Genomic DNA, 9876 nt, shown 5'->3' with positions numbered 1-9876 from the left:
CTCCCGCACTGGTCCACCCCCAGGAACTGGATCCAAAAGCGATGGCTGTGTACTCGCCACCTGGATGACAGATCCCCGGGGACTAGCAGGTGAGACATCTTCAGGTTTCTCACACCACTCATTCAACATTATAAGACAAACACACATATCAATTTTCACATAAGACCTGATCCACTGTAGTGAATGTAGGGGCATAACAGTCATGATTTACTATGGCCTTCATAGCTCCTTTTCCTGAGTGCGCAACGGTGTGTACCAACTGGGCTAGGTATGGTAAGAGTGCTTTGGGCTTCACCAGGCAGCTGTCTGGAGAACACCAAAGTGAATCCGAACTCAATTTACAGAGATGTTGTGACCAAAACTCCTTTTTAGGCTTCGGTGCTTGGTCTTGAAGCACGGTGAGACTGGAAAGAGAGGCAATAAGTGACTGTTCGTATCTGTGTTCCAGTCCAACAATGTTAGGAGCCAGATGCCCACTTAAGGCCGCAGATCGATCTGCTTTGTCAGCTGGTGATTTGCTTCAGCAGTAAAGGATTGAAGCGGTCGTGCCCACGACACATACCTATAGCGAGGGCAGAAGGGAGAAACAAGGCATACAGCAAAGCTGATGCATTTTTTCCATTAAGAATTAGGGTACTTTATGAGGTCAAATAACCTTTTTGTTGCCAGAGGACACCATAAACTACCCTATGAGTGTACAGTGAATCGGTATAAATAGCAGCCAACATCATTTTGAACAAAATGCAGGCTTAAGTGAGGGCAATGAGTTAGTTATCTGTGTGCATTAGGGAGCTGTTGGCCTCTAGCACTGCATGATAGGGAGTGCACACAGCATAACCAGGGATCAGTCTCCCCTCCGTCTGACTTCTTACACATGAACCATCAACTAAGATAATCAAATCAGGGTCAAGCAATGGGACTTTCGGTGGACATCTGTTGCAGGCACGGCTATCCACCCGCATGCTTCAGAATGCGGTCTAGCTGGACACATAACGAACACCTCAGAATGCCTGACCTTCATGGGTAGCTTACTGGAGCTCAGCCATCCCACCTGACTCCTTATCTTGGCCAAATGTACACATGCATGCTAATCCTTCTGACAATTTTCCCATACCTTGGACTTCGGACCCCTGAGGGCATTCACACTACAAGTGTGTTGAGGCCATATTAATAGGATAAAGACGCTGTATAAATGACAAACTACTACTAATACTACTTGGTCATGGCATCAGGTACAGCAGCAGTTACAGGATGTCCCTGTACTAGCACATCAGCTTTCTCCACTAGCATGGGCGCGACAGTGACTGCGTGCAGGTAGACCACCAAACCTGCAGCTACTGAGTTCAGTGCTATACTCTGGTAGAATATGGGCCAGTGCTGGTCACCATGTAATTGAGTCAACACACCTTGGCCAAACCTATCAAGCTCATCACAAAGAGTTTCTGGTAGTCTGGCAATCCTAAAGCCGGTGCTTTTGAGAGCTCTTGCTTGATGGTGACAAAGGCTTCCTCTGCTTTCTGAGGCCAAGTACTGGCTGTCCGGATATACTGGCATCGTGAAAAAAGCAGAGCACAAGTCAACAATAGTAAAATGCATGGCAGTGGCAGGAATGTAAGACAAAATGGTAGCTGAATTGGGAACCACTTGAAAGATGGGGAGTATGGCGGCATTGACCACAAGCAAGTCCAGAAAAAAGTGATAGACCTCCTTTTCATAGGAAGAATTGGATGTTGCAGGGGCAGCAAGTTGGTGCAATAATTCCTTGCTCAAGTAGAGATTTAAGAACCAGTAGATACCTTCCTCAGCTTGTTTGGTGATGCAATACTTAGGAACGCACGGTAAAGGCTTTACTGGCTCTGCATTCAATATGCATCGAACATCGTTGGCATATGTGGACCATCATTTTGAAGGGACTCAGTCCAACAATCCCTGTTGCAACAGGAGGGAGGTGGTCCCGATTCCCATTCCCTGAGTCTAAAGAATTTCCTCCTTTAACACAGCCAAGACTTCTAACTCACGATGGATGGGGATGTCATAGCAGATCCAAATCCAAGAAGCTAACAGAAGTACAAGGGCTAAGCAAGAAATCATGTTCTTCAGAGAAAGGTCACAAAGTAACAGATAGAGGGTAAGACACATGATGGGGTATCTACGTACCCCCAACACCAACCACATTAACAATTTCCTTCAAACATACAACAACAGGAAATATAGAAGCTTTCAGAGCAGAGAATGCGCCCCAGTATCAACCTAGCATGAAACCTTTTGATCTCCAACAACACTAGGGAGGATAGCTCAGGGGCAACGTGCTCACCTTGGAAGCAAGACGACACGGAGCAACACAGGTTCGATCCCCGGGTCCGTGGGTATTAAGCGCGTTATAAATAACCCATCATATCATATTGCCCCTCATTATGTACTCCCTTCCCCCCTGCTTGCCAGCTCTCTTCTTCCCTCTTCCCTTCTCCCTTATCCTTTCTGCCACCTCACCTCACACCTCTTTCACTACAGGAGTTGTCTCGATTCACTATTGTCTCACCATTACGACCTGTTGCTAACGCTTGGATTTGACTTTATGGACACATTGGGCCTCATTCCGAGTTTGGAGTTAAGTAATGTCCCTTACCGGCATGGTGCAAATAGCGTGTCCGTGCTGGCACCAGTCCGCTAATAGAGGACTATTACGACATCGCGGGCACGAGCTTTACGCCATGCCAGTAAGGTACCTAGCGTCATGCCACAAAAGGCTCCCAAAAAGCCCTTACCGGCATCAAGCGTAGCGCAGATAACACTACCGACATTGTCCAATGCGTCATTAGCAGTGACCGTAATTAGCGGTCACCGCTATTTACGGTCACCGCTAATAAGCGGAACCGGAAGTAGCGTCATCGCACAGGAACGGGAAGGAGCACGGCGGCCATCTTTAAAAACACAATTCATTGCCATCCTCACCACACAGAACCCCTGGGACACTGCTGATTGTCAGAAAACAACCACCTCCAAGACCACAATGCCCAAGGCCCTGAAGAAGGGAGCTGCCCGCCTGAGAAAGGAACGATTTAATGAGGATGAGCTCCAAATGCTTGTGGACACCCTGCACGAGCATGCTGCCACAGTCTTCTCCAGCAACATGGGGAGAGAGGCAGTGCTAAGAAAAAAAGAGATCTGGGCACTTGTTGCCCAGAAGGTTAGTGCTGTGGGCAACACACCACGCACAGTAAAAGACTGCCGTAAGCGATGGGACGACCTGCGCCTAAGGGTGCGCAACATCCTCTCCGTCAATCGCAGCCATGCCATGGGAACAGGAGGAAGTCCCAGTTCCCCTATAAAGCTCACCCCGTGGGAGGACATATGCGCAAGCATGATTGGGATGGAATCCATCGAAGGTGTGGGCGAGATGGAGTGTGGCGCCACAACATCGGGTGATGGAGTTAAGTGTCCAACGTAAACACTGCTATGCCAAATCTGATGAAAGTCAACCCCAATGTCAGTCTGAAGAGTCACGCTATGGTTGCCCACACACACACTCCCCGTAAAGTAGGCCGATGCATGACAGACACATGCAGATGCCTGGTGCAAGGCAATATCGTACATGACACATACCACACAAAGTAGAAAATTCCACGAGGCACACAGTGAGCATGTGCAAAATAGTATGCAAGTCAGACAGCACTGTTCCTGGCCAACATGTCTGACGCCGACATATGCCTGCATTTACCACCCATGTATCAAATGAGGTGCCCTTCCAAACACAAATGCCTATTACCCCCAATTGTGTGGATGAGCAATTGTCCCAATGTATGTATGATGCCTACCAAAATATCACTCATGCCGTCCCTCTCTTCTACCCCCACAGGCACTGACCATGACAGCGATGGGCAGGACACTACCCCTGCACAGGCCACACCCCGGAAGAGGTCCCAGTAAGACAGCAACCGGCCGTCAACCTCGAGGGGACAAGCCAGGGGGCGCCGTGTACCATCATCCAAGCCACCGCAGGGACACATTGCACCTGTGCCACCAAGGCCCGTGGAGGGCACAGCACCACCACCTCCACCCTCTGGTCAGGCTGATGACACCTGCGAGCCACCACATTCGGAGGAGTCGAGTGTGGCTGGGGAGGTGGCAGCCACGGCACCCCTCACTGTGGATGACACACACGAGGACATCTGGGGCACCATGGAGGACGATATAATGGATGCGGTCTATACCCCAACTCAACTTGCATCCCCCAAGTATCATCGTTCCATACGGGGAACGCCAGCACCCCAGAGCAGTCCGGCCATGACCACACAAAGGGACACTTAAGTCCAGTTTTCAGTGTTGGGGATCCTGAGCAGGGTGGCCATGACATCCAGGGGCCCAATATATCGACGGGTGCACCCGCAGGGCCGTAGCGGGCTGACCTGCTAACTGCGCTCGTGCGTGACGGTGTGTGGGGGAGTTGTGGGGGGAAGTTGAGGGGGGTGAGGGTGGTTGAGGGTTTAGTCACATAAGTTTACTTTGTTACATTTAATACACCGGTTGTGTGAAAAACAAGACCTGAGTGGACATTCATCATTGCGCATGTGTCAATTATTCAGTTATAGTGCATGGTGTAGTTGTACCCCCACACACAGTGCCCTCTGTCCAACCCGCATGTCACCCTCTGCTGCCATGTGTGTCACAAATATTGTGCAATCACGGACTTGCACACAGTATGGGCCTCCAGTGCATCGCCAACGCGATGGTGTCCAGCCACGTCTTCTTCCTCCCCTTCATCATCACCAGGTGGTAACAGTTCAATGTCGGGGGGCAGGGGCACGTTCCGGCGGATGCACATATCGTGCAGCTCAACACATGCCATGATGATCTTGGCCACCTTCTCATGCCTGTAGCGGACTGCCCCACCCGACCAGCTGAGGCAGTGAAATCATGCCTTCTACAGGCCAAAGGTCTGCTCGATGTCCACACGGGTACGGGAATGGGAACAATTGTAGTCCTCATCGTGCCTCTTCTGTGGGTTATGGACAGGGGTGAGTAGCCACGGCTTCAAGGGATAGCCACTTTCACCTGCATGCGAGGCAATTAAAGGTAACTGTCATGCGAATAATGATGGACAGCTGCACTAGTCACAAATGCCGGCAGATTATCGTTGGTCACATGCACATGTCCCTGGTTGTATGCAAGCTATTATTGGGCCCTCAATGTGTCCTGTGCCATGGAATAATGGTGTGGGTTGTATCTTCACAATGGTACACGGTGTGCTCTGCAGTATTGTTGCTTATGCATTGTGTACGCATATTGCTGTGTTTGTGTGATTTTGGTGATTTGTTGTGTTGTGTAGGATTTTCAGATGGTGAGCGTTGGCAGTAGCCTCTGCAATTTTTGGCATTCTGCGATGCTTTTTCCCATGGTGACATGCAGCATTCCTGTGGTTGATCCAGGATAATGTGCACCACAATGTGTAATGATCTTGCTTGCATCACCTTCCATCTCCACCTGCTTGTGGTGGTATAGTTTGTGATTGCGTTAAACCACCTCCATGGCATGGAGGCCACCTTTTGTGTCTAGTATCTCCTGGAGAGTCCGTGGTAGGGATATGTATTCCATTGTGTACTTGAGGTTGAGCACTGACAGTACCTTCAGTAGAGGGGGGATGGCGGTGCATATTTCAATGAGACTGACAGTCGTATATCATGTCCACAATGGTGTTGATGGTGTCCCGGTCCAGACGGTACGGGGTGTGGTTGTGCTGCGGGGTTGGGTTGGAGGGACTGTCTCTGATGTTTGGGATTGGGGGCTGCATGCGTGGTTAAGGTGGCTGCACTGGTGGGGCATACAGGGCCTGTTGCACACTCCTTCTCCTGCTGCATCTCCTCTGTGGCGCCTGCTGTTGTCGTTGGTGTTGTTGCTGGTGTTGCAATGCATGCATGTCCTCCAGCTGTAGTGTTGATGCTGCTATCGTGTTGGTCTTGGTGTGCTAAGGGGTGTGGTGTGTGGGTGGGTGTGCTAATTTTGTAGTGGGGCAAACTCCATTGCCTCCACCTGTGCTGATTGTGTGCACCTGTGGCATTTGGGATCACTGCACATGGCATTTTACGGTATGTCTGCGATGCCAGTATTTACGGCATGCCGGTAGGCACTTTTAACGCCTTCATGAAGCCGTTATTTGCATGTCTGCTTACCTTGTGATCACCTCCAGTTTACGGCATGCCGCTATTGCCGGCATGGTGGGTCGCGTGCCTGCGCCCAGACCGCTATTAACGGCACCGTACTTTACAATGCCGTTGATAGCGGTCGGGCTGGTCAGAATAGCCTGTAGCTGTATTTGATGCCGGTATTCCTTTACCGGCATCGTTGTTACCCTTAGCACCAACCTCGTAATGAGGCCCATTGACTTGGTGTTTCACCTCTCAACTCTCATGCTGGACCTCCCCGGGATCTCACACTCAGGGTCGCCCTGAATCATGTTGTGCCCTTCTTGATTCCTTGCCTACATGCTCTGTTCCCTGCAACATTTTGTGTTTTACTGACCTCCTCAACTGTATTCACGCTCCCCTCTCCTTCTCTGGTCTTTTTCACTGTTTATTCTCTGTTCTCTCCTCCTCTCCCCTCCCTTTCTATGCACTTTTTCTATCAGAATTGTACCTTGACCTAGTATGATAGCAACAACATTTGTCTCCTCCCTCTCCCATACTTCTTTTCCTCCCCCCTTCCAGCACTATCTGAAATGTCGTCAGGCTTAGTACGATAGTCGCTTGTTTTGTTACTCTCCCTCCTCATCCCATCTGCCTCTCCTCTTGTAAAATTCCAGCTCTACCATAAATGTCACCAGGCCTAGTACGGTAGTCGCCTTTCTGTTTCCCATTCCATCCTATCTGTGTCTTTGCACTTGCTCTATCTGAAATGTCGCCAGGCCGAGTATGATAGTTAATTTCACATTCTTGTTGTTCATGGCTTGTAAGAATGTCATTTTATTTTTCCCTTGTTCCCTCCATTGGTGTGAAGTGCTTTGAAACACATTGTGTATAGGCGCTATATAAATAAACTATCATATCATATCACAATCCACAGAGGGAGCAGCAGGGTTAAGCTAGGTGAGCGTGGCAACAATTCCACAGCCACCCCTTGCTGTCCTAACAGTGATTCAATGGGGATGTCAATGGAGGCGGTGGGAGAGTAGGACCAACAGGAGCTGTGGGCGGACAAACTCATCAACCGTGCACCCATCTGTTCGGCATTCTGCTTTCCAGTGACCAAACTCTGTACAATAATTACATTGATCATTACACACATTCTCAGCCTGTTTTTCAACATTGCTTTCATGACCTGTCTGCAAGAAGGGGCCTCGTTTTCTTCCCACTACCCCAGATTCGGTCAGGAAGACCCTCTCCCTTGAGAGGGCTGCAACTGCTGAATCTTTAACGCAAGAGCTTTGCTTCAGTGTTCTCTTTCTGTCTCTCTGTTTTCTAAAGTGCTGTGCAGTTAACAAAAACGTATTCAAATTCTTTCCTCCGCAACCAATCAATCTCTTTGGCCACCTTCGATTGTAGGCCCATGACAAACTGTGATACTTCAGCTTGGGGAGCAACAAAGGTAGGATCTTATGATTCCTAAATATTGCTCAATGGATTGCTTCAGCCGCTCCAGATAGTTTGCAGGATTTTCACCCTTGGCTAGTTTACAGGCACAGTTTTTTTAACAATCAGTTGTCCTGGGGCTGATGTCATCAAGGGACTGAACAAATGTATTGATAATAGCCTTTAGACGACCAGTGGGGAGGTTCTACAAACGGGTAGTTAGTTGGTTGCTTATGCAAAGCAAAGGTTTCTGTGAGGAGAGCAGCTCTCAGCAACTGGTTAAGATCAGTGATGTGGGTCAATAAGGGTCTTATTATAACTAAGGCTCCCTGTTTTGCATTTTTACTGATTTTTACGGATAAATAGAGACAGACATCACTACTTTTCCTTTCAGTATTCATTTGCAAAAAATTGATAAAAACGGAAATGCATGTCTCTTGCTTGGTTCTTTAAGCTGTCAAACATGCATGACAGGATAATGGCCGCGCAAAGAAAGCAACAGAACAGGAAAGTTGGAAAGGGCGTTTATATTCTTGTTAAGGTGTTTAAATTGCTTCAGATATGCAGCTCTTCACATGTGCAAAAACGCAGCTATAGGTGCTTCCCATTATAGGCATCCAAGTGCTAATGTGCTTTTGTAAAGTAAGTAAATGTGGAAAAATACTAATTGCAACTAGTTGCAACTCATTTTCTTATATACAACAAAAGAAATATGGTTAAATACAGAATAAATGTCTAAAATATGAATATGGATAAATACAGACGGAAATGTTGAAAAAATAAATACCATAAAACCGGGAGCCTTAATATAACCTGTAGTTCTTCCAGAAACTTGACGGGATCCTCCGGGATCTTGGGGGAATCTCTGAACAATATTAAATAGGTCAGTTGCGCTCCATGGGGTACCCACTGTGGCTCTTCCTCCTGGGAGTTGTTTTAAAGGGAACGCTGCAGCATTATAAGGCAAGGGGGAGCTTGACAACCCTTCAAAGGTATGGGAAGTGTCTTTTAATGAGGACCCAAAGAACCTGGATGGCATCCGGGATGGAGGACGATGGGGATGGGCTAGTAAGTGATCGTATTGGAATAGACAGGTTATATGAGGGTGGTTCGTTCAGGGTTGAATCGGGGCCGAAGACCAGACTGCGTCCACTGTGATGTAGGGTGGAAATGGAGACGGAGAAGAGAAGCTGTCCCTGAGGGGGATTCGGTGCCAGATTCAGCATTGCAGGGTTATAAGAGTCATGTGATTGTTTTCGCTAGGGGTACTCCTTGAATTACTGGATATAGGTGACTATAACCATATTTGCTCTTGGGTATCTGTACATTAGCATTCTCTGTCTTTAGGGTTTTAACTTGCTCCTGTAGCTTCTCCTGCATGTCTTTAAGTGCTCGCATTTTTGATTCTGACTGACTCTTCATGGTTTCAGAGTACCAGTCCAGGTAGCTATCCCACTGTTGTTGGTGCAACTGTGCCCCTTTACCTTGAGGGGCACCTATGATACTATCTAGATAAAATGTGCTTCCCTGAGGGAACCGTTTAGCTGGTTATTATCAAGTGTAATAGTGCCATTTGTCCAGGAACCTACATGTTTATGGGAGTGTAGAGTGTGTACATGAAGTAGGCTGGACTTCCTTTAGGAAGAAATGCACTTCTCTAGACTGAATGGAACCCATTCTCACCAGGGGAAAACGGTGTATGACTTATTAAGGGGCCAGGTCTGTGTTGCTCGGAGGCTGGTGGAGTCAACCCGGCTCATGCAGCCCACTCTGTAGTGTTACTATCAAGAGGTTTGAGTGGAGTCAAATGAGCCCTGCTTCTCCTCTGTTAGAGAAATGTCAGAGACATTGGTTCAGTATTGGCCAAATCTATACCCTGGTATTTGTTTTGTGCCATGGCAGTCTGTCACAGTTCATGTTCCCCGGTATGCTACCCAGACCATAGAACAGTCTAGCTTCAAGAGATGAGGGTAAGGAAGAGTTGTGGACAAAGATGCAGATGGAGGAAAGAAAGCCTATCACATCCCCCGTACTAGGCTAGGAAGAGGAGGAACAAAAACTTTCTGCGATTGGATCGCACATGTAGTGTTCGGTTGAGGGAAGGGGTCAGATGATACAAGACGCTGAGCACACATCAAGTGTTTTTTGTTCAGATCCATACAATGATCTCATGCAGTCAGGACCCTATTCTGTACCTCCCTACTCTGGTCATCATTATTTTTTTTTGTTTCATTCAGTTTAATTCAGTGTTGTGCATAGCTATAATGGTTGGGTTTTACAGTTACTTTTCTTATTTGTCACTTTATTACTGCAG

This window comes from Ambystoma mexicanum, chromosome 7p (assembly GCF_040938575.1).
Source record: "Ambystoma mexicanum isolate Mex_15411 chromosome 7p, UKY_AmexF1_1, whole genome shotgun sequence".
In the NCBI taxonomy this organism is placed as follows: domain Eukaryota; kingdom Metazoa; phylum Chordata; class Amphibia; order Caudata; family Ambystomatidae; genus Ambystoma; species Ambystoma mexicanum.
This window is presented reverse-complemented; position numbering follows the sequence as displayed.